This window comes from Amblyraja radiata, unplaced genomic scaffold (assembly GCF_010909765.2).
Source record: "Amblyraja radiata isolate CabotCenter1 unplaced genomic scaffold, sAmbRad1.1.pri scaffold_397_ctg1, whole genome shotgun sequence".
NCBI classification, from domain to species: domain Eukaryota; kingdom Metazoa; phylum Chordata; class Chondrichthyes; order Rajiformes; family Rajidae; genus Amblyraja; species Amblyraja radiata.
This window is the reverse complement of record NW_022630519.1, coordinates 124,860-145,416: the sequence shown is the minus strand read 5'-3', so window position 1 is coordinate 145,416 and position 20,557 is coordinate 124,860.

Below are 20,557 nucleotides of genomic sequence, written 5' to 3'. Positions count from 1 at the left end.
AGAAGGCACTGGAGTCAGGATGGAAATTCTGCCACGCATCGACCAGCTCAAAAGAATCTACCAGTTCTACCAGTACCAGTTCCAGAATCTACATCGGTGAAACTAAGCGGAGGTTGGGCGATCGTTTCGCTGAACACCTCCGCTCGGTCTGCAATAACCTACCTGACCTCCCGGTGGCTCAGCACTTCAACTCCCCCTCCCATTCCCCTTCCGACCTCTCTGTCCTGGGTCTCCTCCATGGCCAGAGTGAGCAACACCGGAAATTGGAGGAACAGCACCTCATATTCCGCTTGGTGAGTCTGCATCCTGCAGGCATGAACATTGAATTCTCCCAATTTTGTTTGCCCTTGCTGTCTCCTCCCCTTTCCTCAGCCCGCGGGCTCCTCCTTTTTCCTTCCTTCTCCCCGCCACCCCCTATCAGTCTGAAGAAGGGTTTCGGCCCGAAACGTTACCTATTTCCTTCGCTCCATAGATGCTGCTGCACCCGCTGAGTTTCTCTAGCATTTTTGTCTACCTACCAGTTCTCTTAGAATCTTGATTGCTGCCGGGTCACGCTGAATGCCAGAGCGATCTCTCGCCTCAAGGGTACAATTAAAATCTCCCCCAAGGAAAACACACACTCCACGGTCGATGGTATTCAACAAAATAGTCACCTCCCGGGTTAGGCGCGTCTGCATTGCGCCGGTCTTGGGGGCGTACACATTGATAAAGTATAACGGCACGCCATCCAGGCGCACGGCCAGATACAGCAACCGACCTGGTACAATTTCCTGCACCATCAGGACCTCCGGCTGGAAAAATGGGGCCAACAGGAAAGCCACTCCACTCGAATTGTAGTTAAGATGGCTCATGTAATAATAATAATAATAATGGATGGGATTTATATAGCGCCTTTCTAATACTCAAGGCGCTTTACATCGCATTATTCATTCACTCCTCAGTCACACTCGGTGGTGGTAAGCTACTTCTGTAGCCACAGCTGCCCTGGGGCAGACTGACGGAAGCGTGGCTGCCAATCTGCGCCTACGGCCCCTCCGACCACCACCAATCACTCACACACATTTACACACAGGCAAAGGTGGGTGAAGTGTCTTGCCCAAGGACACAACGACAGTATGCACTCCAAGCGGGATTCGAATCGGCTACCTTCCGGTTGCCAGCCGAACACTTAGCCCATTGCACCATCTGTCATCCCTGTAGACCCTGCCCTTCTCCGCACCCATGGTACCCGCCCTAGCACCGCCTCCCAAAGAGTCCCCGACCACCACCAGGGAAATCACCTCACTGTGGCACTCAGGTGCCGATGTTCATGGAGTCTCCCCTACTCCCTCATCCGGTGGGGCAGCACATCCCTCATCTGAGCTTGTAGCCTCAATGGAGAGCGCTGGCAGGGAGGATTAGAGTGCCCCCACACTCAGGTCATCCTGCCCCTGGTCATCCTGTAAGCCAGGGGACGTGTTCTCCGGGGGAATAGCTCCCTCGGGTGGTCCCTGCACTAAAGAGGCATCATAGAAACATAGAAAATAGGTGTAGGAGTAGGCCATTCGGCCCTTCGAGCCTGCACCGCCATTCAATATGATCATGGCTGATCATCCAACTCGGTATCCTGTACATGCCTTCTCTCCATACCCCCTGATCCCTTTAGCCACAAGGGCCACATCTAACTCCCTCTTAAATATAGCCAATGAACTGGCCTCAACTACCTTCTGTGGCAGAGAATTCCAGAGATTCACCATTCTCTGTGTGAAAAATGTTTTTCTCATCTCGGTCCGAAAAGATTTCCCCCTTATCCTTAAACTGTGACCCCTTGTTCTGGACTTCCCCAACATCGGGAACAATCTTCCTGCATCTAGCCTGTCCAACCCCTTAGGAATTTTGTAAGTTTCTATAAGATCCCCCCTCAATCTTCTAAATTCTAGCGAGTACAAGCCGAGTCTATCCAGTCTTTCTTCATATGAAAGTCCTGACATCCCAGGAATCAGTCTGGTGAACCTTCTCTGCACTCCCTCTATGGCAAGAATGTCTTTCCTCAGATTAGGAGACCAAAACTGTACGCAATACTCCAGCTCAGAGGAAGCATTCTCTAGGTACTCCACCTCAACAGGGGGTGATGGCCCCCCTTCAGGTTGCCCTTGGACCTCAGAGCCGTAGTCCATATCACAGGACCCATGCGTACTCCTCTTCCAGCCAATGGCGTGCGGTGCAGCAGTGAGCTCCATTGCGGAAGCCTCTGCCTCCGCACTATCATCTACCTCCTCACCCTCTCCAGTTACCCGTTGGACCCTCGGGTCCTTAGGGTTCCCTTGGCTATGCTTTCCGGGCCACTGTGGTAGAACTGGCAGCACCAGATGGGTCAGCAGTGCTTTCCTGGGCCACCGTGGTGCAGCTGGCAGCCTGGGTTCTGGGACAAATCTTGCGGAAATGTCCCACTTCTTTGCAGGCATGACATCGCAATTGGTCCGAGTTCCAGAACACGCTATAGGAGAAACCATCCAATTCTACATGGAGCCTCCCCTCCGAGAGCATGCTGACCGGTTGCATCGTGGCTTGGTTCGGCAACTTGAGCGCCCTGGAAAGGAAGAGACTACAAAAAGCAGTAAACACTGCCCAGTCCATCATCGGCTCTGACCTTCCTTCCTTCGAGGGGATCTATCACAGTCGCTGCCTCAAAAAGGCTGGCAGTATCATCAAAGACCCACACCATCCTGGCTACACACTCATCTCCCTGCTACCTTCAGGTAGAAGGTACAGGAGCCTGAAGACTGCAACGACCAGTTCAGGAATAGCTACTTCCCCACAGCCATCAGGCTATTAAACCTGGATCGGACAAAACTTTGATTATTAATAACCAATTATCTGTCATTTGCACTATCATTTTATTTATTCATGTGTGTATATATTTATATTACAGTATATCAAGTTCAAGTTCAAGTTTATTGTCATGTGTCCCTGATAGGACAATGAAACTCAGCACAACAGAACATAGTAGTCATTGAATACAAAACACATGAATAAATAAACTGATAAAGTGCAAAATTACAGATAATGGGTTATTAATGTTCAGAGTTTTGTCCGATCCAGGTTTAATAGCCTGATGGCTGTGGGGAAGTAGCTATTCCTGAACCTGGTTGTTGCAGTCTTCAGGCTCCTGTACCTTCTACCTGAAGGTAGCAGGGAGATGAGTGTGTGGCCAGGATGGTGTGGGTCTTTGACGATACTGCCAGCCTTTTTGAGGCAGCGACTGCGATAAATCCCCTCGATGGAAGGAAGGTCAGAGCCGATGATGGACTGGGCAGTGTTTACTACTTTTTGTAGTCTCTTCCTCTCCAGGGCGCTCAGGTTGCCGAACCAAGCCACGATGCAACCGGTCAGCATGCTCTCTACTGTGCACCTGTAGAAGTTAGAGAGAGTCCTCCTTGACAAACCGACTCTCCGTAATCTTCTCAGGAAGTAGAGGCGCTATATGGACACACTGATCTGTTTTGTAGTCAATGCCTACTATGTTCTGTGTGCTGAAGCAAAGCAAGAATTTCATTGTCCTATCATAGAAACATAGAAAATAGGTGCAGGAATAGGCCATTCGGCCCTTCGAGCCTGCACCGCCATCCAATATGATCATGGCTGATCATCCAACTCGCTATCCTGTACCTGCCTTCTCTCCATACCCCCTGATCTCTTTAGCCACAAGGGCCACATCTAACTCCCTCTTAAATATAGCCAATGAATTGTGGCCTCAACTACCTTCTGTGGCAGAGAATTCCACAGATTCACCACTCTCTGTGTGAAAAATGTTTTTCTCATCTCGGTCCTAAAAGATTTCCCCCTTTATCCTTAAACTGTGACCCCTTGTTCTGGACTTCCCCAACATCGGGAACAATCTTCCTGCATCTAGCCTGTCCAACCCCTTAAGAATTTTGTAAATTTCTATAAGATCCCCCCTCAATCTTCTAAATTCCAGCGAGTATAAACCGAGTCTATCCAGTCTTTCTTCATATGAAAGTCCTGACATCCCAGGAATCAGTCTGGTGAACCTTCTCTGTACTCCATCAGGGACACATGACAATAAACTCACTTGAACTTGAGTTGAGTTGGGTTGGGTTGGGTTGGGTTGGGTTGAGTTGTGTTGGGGTTGGATTGAGTTGGGCTGGGCTGAGTTGGGTTGGGTTGAGTTGGGTTGGGTTGGGTTGGGTTGAGTTGTGTTGGGGTTGGGGTTGGGTTGGGTTGAGTTGGGTTGGGTTGGGTTGAGTTGGGTTGGGTTGGGTTGGGTTGGGTTGGGTTGGGTTGGGTTGGGTTGAGTTGGGTTGGGTTGGGTTGGGTTGGGTTGGGTTGGGTTGGGTTGAGTTGGGCTGAGTTGGGTTGGGTTGGGTTGGGTTGGGTTGGGTTGGGTTGAGTTGGGTTGGGTTGGGTTGGGTTGAGTTGGGGAGGGTTGGGTTGAGTTGAGTTGGGCTGAGTTGAGTTGGGTTGGGTTGGAGCAGGAGGCCATTCGGCCCCTCGAGCCTGCACTGTCATTCTATGTGATCATCCACAATCAGTACCCCTTGATTCTGCTAGCCCTAAGAGCTCTATCTAACTCGCTGCCGCCGAGGGGGGGTGGTTTGGACACACTGAGGGCGACTTTTTTATTTTTAATTACGTGCGGGTGGAAATATATCCAAAGGCGTTAAAGAAATGAACAATAAATTCACTCGACGAGCAGCTCCTTTAATAAAAAAGCTCAAGGGGCGTGAGGTTTGATTGACGGCCCATCCGACCAATAGAGCGCCGACAGTCGGCCCTCAGAGGCTGCCGATTGGCGGAGCGGGCAGTGGGGGCGGGACAACGGGGAGCGTTCGTCGGAGACAAAAATCCGCCGTCAGGTTAGGGTGCGCGGGAGGGGGCGGAGTTAAAGGTTGTGTGAGAGGTCGCGCCGCCTGATGGACGTGGCTGTTGACCAATGGGGGCGGCAGTTGGCGGCCCAGCAGCCATTCAGCGGGCGCGTTGGGCGGCCGGAGTCCCGCCCCCCTCCCCCCGTCAAGTTAGGATGCGCGTAAAGGATGGGTGAGAGGTCGCGCCGCCTGATGGACGTGACTGTTGACCAATGGTGGGCGTCAGCCACTCAGCGGGCGCGTTGGGCGGCCGGTAGTCCCGCCCCCCTCCCCCCGTCAAGTTAGGATGCGCGTAAAGGATGGGTGAGAGGTCGCGCCGCCTGATGGACGTGGCTGTTGCCCAATGGGGGGCGGCGGGCCTCGGGCGACAGCCATTCAGCGGGCGCGTTGGGCGGCCGGAGTCCCGCCCCCCTACCCCCGTCAAGTTAGGGTGCGCGGAGGGGAATTAAAGGCTGTGTGAGAGGTCGCGACGCCTGATGGACGTGAATGACGGCCAATGGGGGGCGGCGGGCCTCGGGCGGCAGCCACTCAGCGGGCGCGTTGGGCGGCCGGAGTCCCGCCCCCCCTCCCCCGCCCTCTCCCCTCCCCCTCCCGCCCGCCCGCCGGCCGCCATCTTGTGGGTTGTTGTGGGCAACTTTTCCCTCCTCTCTCTCTCTGTCTCTCTCTCTCCACCGTTTCAACCCCCCCCCCGCCACCCCCTTCCCCTCACCCGGACAACGAGGGGTTTTTTTTAAAAAACAACATCATTTCGTTGTATTTTACCCGAGGGTAGTAAATAATTTCCTCACGAGGAGGAGGAGGAGAAGGGGAGCAGGTGGGGAGGGCGGGGTGGGGGGAGGACAAGGCCTGAGGCCTGAGGCCTGTGCTGTGTGCGTGGGATCCGACCCTCCTTTCCCGGCGTGTGGAGCAGCCGGCCCTACCCCACCTCCCCAGCAAAGTTAAACCTCCATTCCCGATCATTAACAAGGACAGCCGCCACCCCAACCCATCACCCCCTCCCCCCCACCCACCCCTTCCCTCCCCTCCCTCATCACCTCACCTCACCCCACACCCACCCCCTCCTCACTGTCTCTCGGGGGTTTTGCCCTCTCCTCGGTGAGTACCAACAGTCTTAACGCAGCAGGAAGGTCAGAGGTGTGGGGGGGGGGGAGTTGAGGGTTTTTTTTGAGGGAGGGGGGCGGTTGTTGGGTGGGGGATCTAGGGTCAGGGTAGTAGTCTGGGGCCAGGAGGTGGGGACCTGGGGTCAGGGTAGTAGGCTGGGGGTGTTGAGGGACCTCTATAAATGTAGGTAAATCTATATAAATGTGGATAAATCTCTCTGAATATAGGTGATTCTATATGTATGGAGAAATCCCTATAAATGTAGGTAAATCTCTCTAAATGTAAGTATATCTCTCTAAATGTAGGTATATCTCTCTAAATGTAGGTATATCTCTCTAAATGTAGTTATATCTCTAAATGTAGTTATATCTCTCTAAATGTTGGTATATCTCTAAATGTAGTTATATCTCTCTAAATGTAGGTACATCTCTAAATGTAGGTACATCTCTAAATGTAGGTACATCTCTCTAAATGTAGGTACATCTGTCTAAATGTCGGTATATCTGTCTAAATGTAGGTATATCTAAATGTAGGTACATCTCTCTAAATGTAGGTATATCTCTCTAAATGTGGGTACATCTCTAAATGTAGGTGATTCTATATGTATGGAGAAATCCCTATAAATGTAGGTATATCTCTCTAAATGTGGGTACATCTCTCTAAATGTAGGTAATTCTACATGTATGGAGAAATCCCTATAAATGTAGGTAAATCTCTCTAAATGTAGGTAATTCTATATAATTATGGAGAAATCCCTATAAATGTAGGTACATTTATATAAATGTGAATAAATCTCTAAATGTAGGTAATTCTAAATAAAAGATAGGTCTCTCTAAATGTAGGTAAACCTACAAATGTAATAAGTAAAGATAGACACAAAATATAATAAGTACATCGATATAAATCTCAATGAATGTAGATACATCTATATAGATCTCTATTAATGTAAGTAAATCTATAAATCATAAATGTAGGTAGAACTCAATAAAAGTGGATAAATCTATAAAACGTCTCTATAAATATGATAACTAACACTGTTACAAGGGCTCCTAAATATTTATAAATATTGGTGAATCTATAGAAATGTTGTTAGGGCCCCATCTAAATGTCTATGTGGATAAATATGTAAATGTGGTCAAATACTATTTCTCTTGTTTGGGCCCCATTTAAATGCCTATTTCATTGTGGGTAATCCTAAATACTAATTACATTTTCTTTGTCCCAGTGGTCTATAAATAACATTTTGTTCCTCGAGCCTTGTCTAAATCTGGGTAAATACATATAAATGTGGATCATCCTGGATAAGAGTAACATGTTGGTGCTGGGGATAGTGTAGAATCTATATAAATAAAGTTAAATATACTGTGAGGACCTCGTGGCACCCCTAGGAGTAGAGAGCAACCTAGATAAAAATGCTAATGCTATTAATCTGATCCTCAGACCTCAATCACCCATATCCATAGAAATGTTGTATAATAGTCTGGTATCAGGCCCTCATTTTAATAATTTAGAGTGGAGTGTAATCTGTATAAAAGTGGATAATCCTGGAAAAGGCATTCAAACACCTCAGAATATGAATAAATCTATATAAATGGGGATAAATCTGTATAAATGCTGATAACTAACATTCTGATGCTGGTCTCTTGCCTTAGAGTCCAGAAATGGAACTAATCCACACAAATGAGGATTGATCTAAATAATTGTGGATAATACTAGGTCAGAATAACATTTCCGTGCTGTGGCTGTGTTTAAATTGTTACGCAACAGAGGAGAATCCACATAAACGTGGATGAAAATCCATAGAAATGTTGACGTGTAATGTTGTGGGGCCCGGTCTAAATTGACAGGAATCCATGTACACTTGGAGAAGCCGGCATTCCTGTAACTCTGATGCTGGGACCTCCAGGAGAGGGACCAATGTAAATCCATACACATTTGTGTGAATGTTACGCAAAATGTCTGTAGACCAGTAAAGCTTTAACAGCTAGTGGGGCACGGAGTGAAATTTAGATAAACAATGACTTTGGTCATTGTGGCCTCGTTTAAATCCCCAGCATTTTAAATAAATCTGCAAAAATAAAATAATATATGTAGCTTTCAGCTGTTGGGGCCCTATCTAAAGTTGGAGTAGGAATATATTTCTATGTGAAAAGCTCGAATGATTGTTCAAATAAAAAGGATCGATAAACCTCTCAGCAGGGACTTTGATTAAGCCTTAATAAAATGTAATTCTACTGCTTAAATCTCCACAAGGCAGATGAAAATGCATGTTCAGGAGTTGAGCTCCAGACATTTTCGGTTCTGTTGTTAGCACTGTGCATTAAACTTTTAGCAGATAAGTCTTTGACTAAATGTGTAAAAATGCAACAGAAGTATAAATCACTTTGCTGTTTACAGCCTAAATTATAACTAACCATTTGCCTCAGTTCCAAACCTTATAAAACTAGGTTATGTTCAGAGAATTTAAATGTTGATGGCCTTTGTTTATTGACAGTATTCATGGGATGCTCAAAATTGTTATATAGGAATATTTTTAATGAGATGTTTTAATTGTTATTAAACCTGTGCTCCTAATTAAAATAACTTTGGTTCTGATTTAAAAAAAAACATTTTAATTTAAAATATCTTAACTGTGAATACGACACAATTATAAATAATCGTGATACAAGAAAGTGCAGATGCTGAAAACTCGAGTGAAAAAAATAAACTGCTCAGTAAACTCAGTAGGTCAAGTGGACGCAAAAGTCCCCGTCCAGATGATGCTTGTCCCACTGAGTTGCTCCAGGTGTTCGAATCCTACATTTATAATTATACTGCAGTATTTAGTATTTTTTATTGAATGGACTATTGACATTGGAATAATATTCGGAATTCAATAAATATTTCCACAAAGCTAAGTTTTGCTTCACTAAAAATCAGTTTCTTCTTAAATAGACCATTCTAGTTATTTTGGTTGTGAGGTAGTTCTAGTTTGTAGTTAATAACCCCAAATAACCTTTCTGCTGGCTAAAAATATACTGTTGGGTTATTAACTAGGACCAAAAATAGGGCTTATTGTCAATGTAGCAGCTATAAACTATTGTGTGGAATTTAGTTATTGTTAAACTGCAAATTTCTTAGTTAAAGGACATCAAATAATGCAAATGAGCCGTGAAAGTGATTTCTGCTTCAGTTTTAATCCATAGTACCTGTATAGCTAAAATCTTTCTAATTCATTTGGGAACTTCAGTTGGAAGTGAATGAGAAAGATTTTAAATTCTGCTTGAATAATTAGTTAATCCAAAATAGCCTTTCATGATCTGGTTCAAACTAATATCCTTTCATACTAATTCCATTGTGTTGATTATTGCCAACTTCCCCAAGTTAAATACATGATAGACACTAAACGCTGGAGTAACTCAGCAGGACAGGCAGCATCTCTGGAGAGAAGGAATGGGTGACGTTTTGGTTCGAGATCCTTCCTCAAACTGAAGAAGTTTCTTGACCAGAAACATCGCCCATTCCTTCTTCGGAGGTGCTGCCTGTCCCGCTGAGTTACTCCAGCATTTTGTGTCTTTAATGTGAACCAGCATCTGCAGTTCCTACGCATTCCCCAAGTTAAATTCTGTTCACAATTCTTTCTTAAATCTTTTCCCACCAGTTTAAAACTGAATGTGCACAATGGCTATAAAGAAATGCATTTTTGTAAAACTTCTCATATATATGCACTTAGTTCAAATTTAAATGAATGGTCTAAAAATTATAATTGTTTAAAATGGTGATTTAAATAGTTAGAGAATGTAACCACCGCAAAAGTTACATTAATTAAAAAATATAACACCAGGTCCTGACTGCAATATGGAGGCAAAATCAGAGAGCTAACAATATAGTGTTAATATATCTAGTTTTGAATTATTTTAGTGTATTCTGGCTTGCTGTACCTAGCGTAATTACAAACGGTTCATTCTAATATGAATTTGCTTCTTTGCTCTAAAATTAATCTTTGAATTTGAAGATTGGAACTATATTTAAATGCACCTTAATTTTGAATGTTTATGACAGTCATAAGTTTATTATTTGGAATTTGATTGAACGTATTGCATATCGCCATACATTGGACAAATTTTACTTGTAGGTGAAGCTCTTTGCCTTTAAATTTAATACCTAATTTATGAATAAATATATGTAACGTAATCTCAAATTAAATGTACAATTGCAAATTTGATAATTAATTTTAATCCCAATAAAATTCAAATTTAATATTCATTTTGGTAATGCATTTATATATATTTATTATTACAAATGGGAATCACATTAAAATGTTATCTGCAAGTTCATGGTTGGAATCAGTTAGTTTTAAAACAAAACTTTTACAAGGATTTATGGAACAAAAAACTCCCTTTATTTTACAAAACAGATGGGCATTTTCCACTTTTTTAGGAATGGGGATAGTGGAAGCATTTTGAGATTTGTTTTTAAGTTGGAAGGGTTATGCTTTTATCTAATTTACACGAGTGCAAACAAGAGATTTTTAGAAAACTTATTTTTTCGTAATAGGAAGCTTTTTTTTTTTTAAAGCTTTATATTCTACGCTATGCTTTGCACTTTGGATTTTTTCCATACCACAGCTCAGATGCCTTTTTATGCATATGTCCGATTACAAGGCAGAACATGAAGTGCTTTTAAGGTGTTTCTGCACAATTTTGTACTTGCCATATGAGCCTTTCGCAGGAAACGTAACACGTGGGGGGGTAGAAAAAAATGTGATTGGGGAGAAAGTTGAATCTTTCTCCTCTTCTCAAGAGCAGAGAAGATTCTCCTATTTTTTTTTTAATGTTTTACATCTTTTGAATTGGAGAATGTTGTGTTTTGTGTGTATTTGGCATTTTGAAAAAAGGAAAATTTCATATTTTGTACCTTGTTGACCTTTTTTTTTTTTGAAGTAAAACGCTTTTTGTTCCATGCATTTTGCAGCTACTAATGCCAAAAAAAAACCCCCCCTTCAAATTTCTTGACAATCGGCAGCCTATTTTGAGAAATCGGACAATTCTTTTTCCCCAAACAGTTAAATTGTAAAATAAATCTTCAAGGCCGTTTCTCTACATTTCCTGTTTTGAAAACATTGTTAATGTTTTGTGCTTTGGAAATGTTTAATTTGGGGGACAAAACAGCAAATACACTTGTTGGTTTTTACCTCTGCATCTTGAAATGAAAAATTAACTTAAAATGCAAATTGGCATTTTCTTTTATACATAAAAAAAAGGTATATGAAACAATAATTAAAAATGCTGCACAATCTACAATGTTTTGAATTTCTTTTCCAAGGGGAAAAAAGTCAAAGTTGGCACACTTTGCTGCCATCAAGATGTTGATCACAGAAAGACTCAGAATGGTTTGGTGTCAAATTCCACCATGGCTGACTTCTCTGATTTTTCCTAAGCTAATTTAGCACCATTTATATTTTTAGTAAAACGATTAACCCACATTGCGGTGGCTCTGGAGCCGTGGCGAGGAGTGGCCGCTGCTTATAGGCCAATGCTTAGCCTGCCCGCTTGTATCACTGGCAGGGCTGCCAGTGCATACAAGATGGTGGCCAGAGCAGCGAGCCCCGAACCCACCAGGGTGGCAAAAGGCCGCAGCTCTCAGTGCTGGGCGCTTTAATGAAATGAGAATGTTTTCTTTTCCTCAAAGTTGCTTCTGTTGAACTTTTGTACTCTTAATCTTTTTTTATATTCGCAGTTTTGTGGACACTTTTTCCCTAAAAACCAGTTGGTTGGGCCTCACTATAAGATCAACATGAATGCAGAAGTAAGCACCAACATTTTTTTTTCACGAAACGTTTTTTTAAAGCTGAAGTGTTTAAGAGATGCAAAATATTTTTCCTTTTTTAAAAAAAGCTGTATACTCCTTTTTAAAAAAAAAAAAAAAAATCTGTAGTTTTAGCGGTGTGCGCGGGTGGATTGTCCGAAGGCACACATAGATAATTTTGATATATTTAGTTTAAAGTCTTTTTTAATTTAATATTCTGAGGAAGTGTTTTTCACATAAGGTTTTTAACTTCTCTCTCTTTTTTCCAAGTGTTTTCCCCCTTTTTTAAACTACTGTTCGAACTGTTAACGATTTTTCCAGAGGTGATCTCTTGACATGTTTTGTTCGAGAAAACTCTTACCCCTCCTTTCCTCCTTTTTCTCCGAGCTTGAATCGAACTGTTGAATTTTGACGTGTTTAAGTGCAATTTTTAAAGTTTTTGTCCGCTATATATTGATGGTGTTTTATATATATATGGAAGAAGTATATATATATTTTTGTACAGATCTCCACTTCTCCGTTTGATTTTTGCAGCCAAGTATAGCCTTTTTAGAGGGTTTTTCAGAAGCAGGCTGATAGAATTTTTAGTGCCTTCATCAATAATATTTTTATAATGTTGGTCTCTGGCGGCATAGTTGAGCAGGCAGTTTTTTTCCCCTTCCCACTCCCTGCCCTTCATACCTCACTCCCCCCCCTCCCCCCGCACCTTCCATTCCTCACTTCCCCCTCTCCCCAAAGATCCCATTGGCCACAGTGCACTTACTAACGGATCTCTGTTTGTCTGGGAAAAAATAAAGCTGTTTCCGGTCGTTGTTTTAATTCCAAAATGCACAAGTCACTGGAGTGTTTCTCTGCCCACCCCCTAAACATCAACGGCAGCACTGTATCCATACAGCTCGTGTGTCCTCCATGCCAAGTGAGACACAAACCTGTGCATCCAAAAACTTAAGGGTTTGGGGACTGACCAACGTTCGGTGGACCCTCGGATTGTTTCACACAGCAGCCGGGTCCGTTGCAATCCTTGTAGGATGAAGCCTGAGGGTTTGTGCAAAGCAAGTAAGTCTTAGTTAACGGGCTTCTGCAGCAAGCAGTAATTCCTCCCTCCCCCCCCCCCCCCCCCTCCCCATGGCTAGGAGGTGACAGACTTGTCCTCTCCCCTCCAACCACCCTCTCACCCTCTCTGCTGTAAGTCTTTCCCCACACAAGAGCAGTGGCGAGGTCTGGCCTTCACTGCTGGCCGGGCTTGCCGTTACCAGTTGTTGAACTGTAACGGTCCACGGCAGGGTGGGCGAGGAAGTGCAACGAAGCAGACAATGCGTTCCCACCACCCCTCCTACGCTTGCTCCACACACTGCCCCTGTAGACTGGTGGTGGTGGTGGTGGGGGGGTTCACAACAGCACAGCCTCTGCTGTGGATGTGTTGGCCTGCGCCCAACAGTGGCAGCGCCCCAGAGGGTCCCGCCGACTTGCGAGGGAGTTGCAGGGGCCGCAGGTTTATGGCTACAACGTGCGGAGGTGGTTTCCTTGGGAAGGAGGGAGGTTGAGGGGGGCCAAATTCCATGAGCAGCAGAGGGCAGAGTCTGGAATCGGTCGGCAGAAGGATAAGAGGGAAGGTTGCTTGAGCCGGGCGGGCTGGAAAGGGTGGAGGTGGCAGGCAATCTCCTTGCATTCAGTACCTGCCAGGGCATAGGATCGGCCTGGGGGCTGTCTATTTGGCAGCATGGACGTGCTGGGCGAGTGTGCCGAGGTGGGTTGTAGGCTTCCTCATGTCTGGCAGTGGGGTGAGGGAGGGTTAGGCCGTGAAGGCCACAGTGGGAGAGGCAATTGCCTTGGGCTCCCAATTCCTTGTCTGTGGATCTCTCAGCGGCTCCGGAATTGCTGGTCGCCTGTACACTGCAAGCTCCACGGTTCTTGGTCATTGTTAAAAGTCCCAGCCTTAATGTTGTGACTAGGGCAGAGTGGGGCATGATCAACTGAGAGGGTGCAGTGGTGGGGTGTGGTGAGACAGTGCTTGATACACTAGCAGTAGAAACAACTGCTGATGCTGCTTTACCAAGGAAAGACACACAGTGCTGGAGTAACTGGAGTTTAGAGCTGCACAGTGGCGCAGCGTTAGAGTTGTCGCCTGACAGCGCCAGAGACCCGAGTTTGGTCCAGACCTACAGAGTTTACCTTCTCCCTCTGACCGCGTGGGTTTTCTCTGGATGCTCCAGTTTTCTGCCACACTCCTTTGTAGGTTAATTGGCTTCTGGAAATTGAAAATTGTCCCTACTGTGTCAGGTAGTGCTCGTGTACGGGGTGATCGCTGGTCGGTAAGGGCTCAGTGGGCCGAAGGGCCTGTTTCCGCGCTGTATCTCTAAAGTCTAATGTGAAGCAGCTGGCCGTTTCCAGGCAGTGCTGTCTAACCCAGCACTGAGTGGTTCTAAAGTCCAGGGTTTGGTTTCCCTGAACCAGGGGAGGGATGAGAGTGGGGATTGAGAGAATAGCAACAACTGCCTGGGCCTCTCCGCAGGCGGAAGCCCCAGCACCCCAGCTGTAGAGTAGGTTCCAGGTTACTGACCTCCCCGCCTCTCTGGTGGGACTGCAGCCATGCCTAGCCCATGGTGAGATGCACAGCACCCAACTCCGCAGCCAACACGAGATGCAGTGTGACCTGCTCGGTGGGTCAGGCCAATAGTCTTCTGACCGAGTTGCTGAGCGAGAAGGAAGGCTAGATTCCTCTGCTGTGGGCGAAGGTGTGTTCTGCCTCACCTTTCCAGCCTCGTAGCTCTCAAGGCAAACCAAAACAATTCCAAAATGGCTGGTGCAGCGGTAGAGTTGCTGCTGTACAGCGCCAGAGACCCGGGTTCGATCTTGACTACGGTTGCTTGTCTGTGAGGAGTTTATACGTTCTCCCCGTGACCTGCGTGGGATGTCTTCGAGATCTTCCGTTTTGTCCCACACTCCAAAGACGTACAGGTTTGTAGGTTAATTCGCTTCAATTTAAAATAAAAAAGTAAATTGTTCCTAATGTGTAGAATAGTGTACGGGGTGATCGCTGGTCAGCACGGACTCGGAGGGCTGAAGGGTCTGTTTCTCTAAAGTCTAAAGAAATACCACAAGCAGATTTTTATTTTAAAACAAAAATGCCTGGGTCTTTGGGTGGGATGTGAGGAAAGCCCATCAGCCTCCGCCTCGCAAGCGGGCGGGTAGTGCCGCTGTGTGCAGGGCATTTATTACTCGGGTCTGTTCACCAGCTGCATGTCCCTGGCCAGAGCGAGTGACCAGGACCTGTAATTGGTAGCGGGCCAGAGAGGGATGTGAAAGTGTGGAGAGGAGGTGGGATAACGAGGCTGGCTGGCTGGCTGGCTGAGAAGCATCAATGGAGGGTGGTGTAGATTTAGAAACATAGAAAATGGGTGCAGGAGGAGGCCATTCGGCCCTTCAAGCCAGCACCGCCATTCATTGTGATCATGGCTGATCGTCCCCAATCAATAACCCATGCCTGCCTTCTCCCCATATCCCTTGATCCCACTAGCCCCTAGAGCTCTATCTAACTCTCTCTTAAATCCATCCAGTGACTTGGCCTCCACTGCCCTCTGTGGCAGGGAATTCCACAAATTCACAACTCTCTGGGTGAAAAAGTTTTTTCTCACCTCAGTTTTAAATGGCCTCCCCTTTATTCTAAGAGGGAGGGTGCGGTCTGTTGAAAGGAAGAGGACTTGCTATCAGCGTCTGGGCAAGGGCATCAGAAGGTTAAGGATGCAGCGGGTGAGGTTACCCTTGGAGCAAAGGGGCAAAGAGTAGATCGATGTGGGATTGCAAGCTGTTGGGGGGGTGGAGGTGTGAATGAGTTGTCCATCTGCTTGTCTCCATACGTCTCTGCACGTCGCTTGGATCAGTGTGTGGAGCAAGCCTTACATTTCCTTCGCCTCCTGTCCTTGGCTTTGTAGTGCGTGCCGCCCTTGTAGTGGAGAAGATGCTTCCTTGGTGTGGGAGAGTCGAGAACCAGCTGGGTGTCATCGTGTTTAGTTTTTTTTAGTTGAGCGAGACAGCGCGTAAACAGGCCCACGCTGACCAGCAATCCCCGTAATTTAACACGCTCCTCCGCTAGGGACAGTTTAACCCGACAGACCTGACAATTAACCTACAAACCTGTACGTCTTTGGAGTGTGGGAGGAAACCGAAGAACTCGGATAATACCCACACGGGTCACAGGGAGAAGGTACAAACTCCGTATAGATAAGCACCCGTAGTCGGGATCGAGCTGTAAGGCAGCAACTCTACCGCTGCACCACCGTGTCGCAGTGTGTAAGAAGGAACTGCAGATGCTGGTGTAAAGTAACGTGTTGTCCATTCGAGGCCAGGAGAAATCGTTTCCCCTCCGAGGGACACATCTCTTTGAAACTCTTCCCTAAGGACGGGGAAAGTAGAGTCTGAACGTCATTAAGTCGGAGGAAGAGGCATTCTCTTAGCGCAGGGTGATGGGAGGAAGGTTACAGTCAGATCAGACGTGATCTTAATAAGGCAGCAGATCGGTGGAGGGTTCCACCTGCTCCAGATTTGAAAGGTATCAAAGGGAGGGAGAGGGTAGCTGAGAGGTTGGGGTGAGGGGAGAAGGAACTGCAGGTGCTGGTTTATACTGAAGATAGATACAAAATGCTGGAGTAACTGCGGGTCAGACAGGATCTCTGGAGAGTAGGTGGTATTTTGGGTTCAGACTTAAAGATAGGAGGGGAGGCGAGACTGGAGGCAAGAAAAAGTCCGAGCATAATAGGGCCTGCAACAGATAATCCCAGAACCGTTTCTTGGGCCATCCATTGCCGGCCCTGCTTTGTCTGGCCTTTTCTCTGCTCCATTTTCCCCTGCCCCCCCCTCGCCTCTATCTTTCAGTCTGAAGAAGGGCCTCGACCCGAAACATCACCTATTCCTTTTCTCCAGAGATGCTGCCTGACCTGCTGAGTTACTCCAGCATTACTGAGAGGTAGGTTGGTATTTGGGAGGGGGGGGGGGGGGGGGGGGGCGAGTGAAGCAGGAGCGGCTGAGCGTTACGTCGGCAGGGGGGGGGGGGCATGGAGGGGAATCGGAAATCTTCACACGTTTCCGGAGCTGGCCAGGAAAGAGAGACATGGCTGTCTCATTTTCTTCTTGTCCCAGTTCCAAGCTGGATGCTTGTTAAATCCCCTCGTGTGCAGGTAACCCACTCCCCTGCACCCTCTACTCATTTCATGCCCATGGTTTAGTAACAACGTTCTTCTCCCAGCCCCCAGTCTTCCCGCCCCCCTCTCCTATTTCAGTTGTACTCTTGAATTTGCTCTCTTTTTATGGCTGGCTTACAATCGAGGAATAAACCAAAGCTTAATAGAAATCTCTCTTTTCCCCCAATGCCCGCTAAATTTTGCAAGGCCTTTCTTCCCTCCCGCACGCCCCTACCCACCCCCCACCTCCTTCCCCGCTCTCTGCTCTGATCTTGTCTTGTCTCAGCTGCGTGGGGCGGGAGGGAAGGGGCCAGGGTAAAGGGCTTATATGAATAGGAACCATTTACCGTTCGTGTGCAGAGGAGGGGGGGTGAGAGGACCATCGTGCCTCAGTATTGTCACTGCGTACACACTTGCATAAGTCAGACCCTCGCCCCCCCTCCTGGGGTGTGGGGAATGCTCGCTTGAGAATGAGGAGGAGGGGAGTGACGGTTGTGGGGAGAAGGAAATATCACTGGTCTACACAAAGTTTTGTCCCTTTACAAAGCACTCTCCCTCAGCCTCACACTTGCAATTTCTCTGTATTAAAGTACATTTAAAACATAACACTACAGTCAGGGGCAAGGAGCAGCGTGCTTGTATTCCAGGGTCCCGCGTGGGGGGTGGGGGGGGGGGGGGGGGGGGGTGATGATGATGATGTACGCAGGATGGGACCATATTTGGAAGAGTGTGTTTATAAACCATACGACGTGCAGGGGTCAGATACATCAGACTAACTTTTGGGGCGACTGGGTTGAATTGGGCGGTTTGGTTTTGTATCCATACAGTCAGTCATATAGCAAGGAAACAGGCCCTTCGGCCCAACTCATCGATGCCGACCAAGATGCCAGATCTGAGCTAGTCGCATTTGTCTGCACTTGGTCCATTTCCTGCTGGGCCTTTCCTAAACATGTACCTGCCCAGGTGTCTTGCGTTTTCAATGCAGTTTTGAAGAATGGATAGAGTGGAGAGCATCTTTCCACTAGTGCGAGAGTCTAGGTCCAGAGGTCATCACCTCATAATTAAAGGACGTTCCTTTCGGAAGGAGATGAGGAGGAATTTCTTTAGTCAGAGGGTGGTGAATCTGTGGAATTCTTTGCCACAGACGGCTGTGGAGGCCAAGTCAATGGATATTTTTTTAAGGCAGAGATAGAGAGATTCTTGATTGGTATGGGTGTTGGGTTATGGGGAGAAGGTAAGAGAATGGGGTTGGGAGGGGAAGATAGGTCAGCCATGATTGAATGGTGGAGTAGACTTTATGGGCCGAATGGCCTAATTCTGCTCCTATCACCGCTGAACTCTGGAGGTAACCCCGCCATCCCCCATGGCCTTGCAAAGTATTTTTTGCTGTGCATCCCTTTAGTTGAAGAGAGCTAGTTAGAGCTCTTCAAAATAGCGGAGAAGGGATATTGGGAGAAGGCAGGAACGGGGTACTGATTGGGGATGATCAACCATGATCACATTGAATGGCTCGAAGGGCCAAATGGCCTCCTCCTGCACCTATTGTCGATAGTCTATGGTTTAGCGAAACAGCGGAGAGACGGGCCCTTCGCCCACCGAGTCCGCAGCGACCAGCGATTACCTGTACACTGCACTATCCCACACACTAGGGACAATTTTACAATCTTTACCAAAGCCAATTAACCTACAAACCTGTTCGTCTTTGGAGTGTGGGAGGAAACTCTAAACTTTCCTGGAGCACCCGGGAAAACCCACACGGGTCATGGAGCGAACGTACAAACTCCCTACAGACAGCACCCGTAGTCAGGATTGAACCGGGTTCTGCAACCTGCCTTTCAGTGAGTTCCAGATGCTCCCTCTAGCACCCGGCCCGTGGGACCTCGCTCTCCAAACTGTACTGAGGGAGCACCTCACTTCACGGTGGGTGCTGTTTCTGCAAATGGGGCGCTGGCCCCAGCTATTGGAAGGAGGGCTGTGGCATCCCGTGTCAGATTCAAGTAGTACAGCACAGAAACAGTCTGAGAAAGGGCGCTCACTGCTGGAGTAACTCAGTGGGTCAGGCAGCATCGCTGGAGAATATGGATAAGCAATGTTTTGGGTCGGGACCCTTCTTCAGACAGTCTAAAGAAGGGTCCCGTCCCGAAGCGGCACCTATCCGTGTTCTCCACAAATGTTGCCTGACCCGCTGAGTTACTCCAGCACTTTGTGTCCTTTTTCTATAAACCAGTATCTGCGATTCCCTGCTTCTCCATGGAAACACAGTCTATGCTGACCATCAGCCACCTATTTACCCTAATTCCATGTTTAAGAAGGAACTGCAGATGCTGGAAAAATCGAAGGTAGACAAAAGTGCTGTCTAAACTCAGCGGGTGAGGCAGATGGAATAGGTGACGTTTCGGGTTGAGACCCTTGAAGGAGTCCAGAACCAGGGGCCACAGTTTAAGAATAAGGAGTAAGCCATTTAGAACGGAGACGAGGAAACACTTTTTCTCACACATGTGAGTCTGTGGAATTCTCGGCCTCAGAGGGCGGTGGAGGCAGGTTCTCTGGATGCTTTCAAGAGCGAGCTAGATAGGGCTCTTAAAGATAGCAGAGTCAGGGGATATGGGGAGAAGGCAGGAACCGGGTACTGATTGGGGATGATCAGCCATGATCAGCTGACTCGAAGGGCCAAATGGCCGACTCCTGCACCTATTGTTTATTGTCACCTATTCCTTCGCTCCATAGACGCTGCCTCACCCGCTGAGTTTCTCCAGCATTTTTGACTACCTAATACCATTGTATTTTCCCCACGTTCCCCCCTGGGTTGAACCATTCAAGCTGGGGGACAATTTACCCCGCGCTGGTGACTGTTTAACCCACAGTCCCGCACGTCTTTGGGGCGTGGGAAGAAACTGGAGCATCAGGGGCAGAGGAGGCCACAGGGGAACATGCAGACCCACGCACAGATGGTGACTGGTCAGATCGAATGCGGGAAAGATAAACAGGCTCTGCAATCTAATCTAAGCCGACCAAGGTGGTCTAAACCCGTCCCACTTGCCTGCATTTGGCTCGTATCCCTGGCTTCGTATTGTCCCCAGTGTGTGTAGGGCAGTGTTCGTGTGTGGGGATCGCTGAAGGGCCTGTTTCCCCGCTGTATCTCTAAACTGAAATAGACAATAAGAGGAGGCCATTCGGCCCCTTCGGGCCAGCACCGACGTTCAATGTTATCATGGCTGATCATCCACATTCAGTACCCTGTTCCTGCCTTCTCCCCATATCCCCTGACTCCGCTATTTTTAAGAGCCCTATCTAGCTCTCTCTTGAAAGCATCCAGAGAACCGGCCTCCACCGCCCTCTGAGGCAGAGAATTCCACAGACTCACAACTTTCTGTGAGGAAAAAGTGTTTCCTCGTCTCCGTTCAAAATGGCTTCCTCCTTATTCTTAAACTGTGGCCCCTGGTTCTCAACCCGAAACTCAAATAGATAGATACCCACCACCCTCTGTATGAGGAAGTCGTCCGTCAGGACCCTTTTAAATCTCTCTGAACCTGGAACCTGGTTTTTGTTATCCACAACCCTGGGGAAATCACCTTATCCATGTTATGCTTGAGGATAAAAATGCTGGAGAAACTCAGCATCTATGGA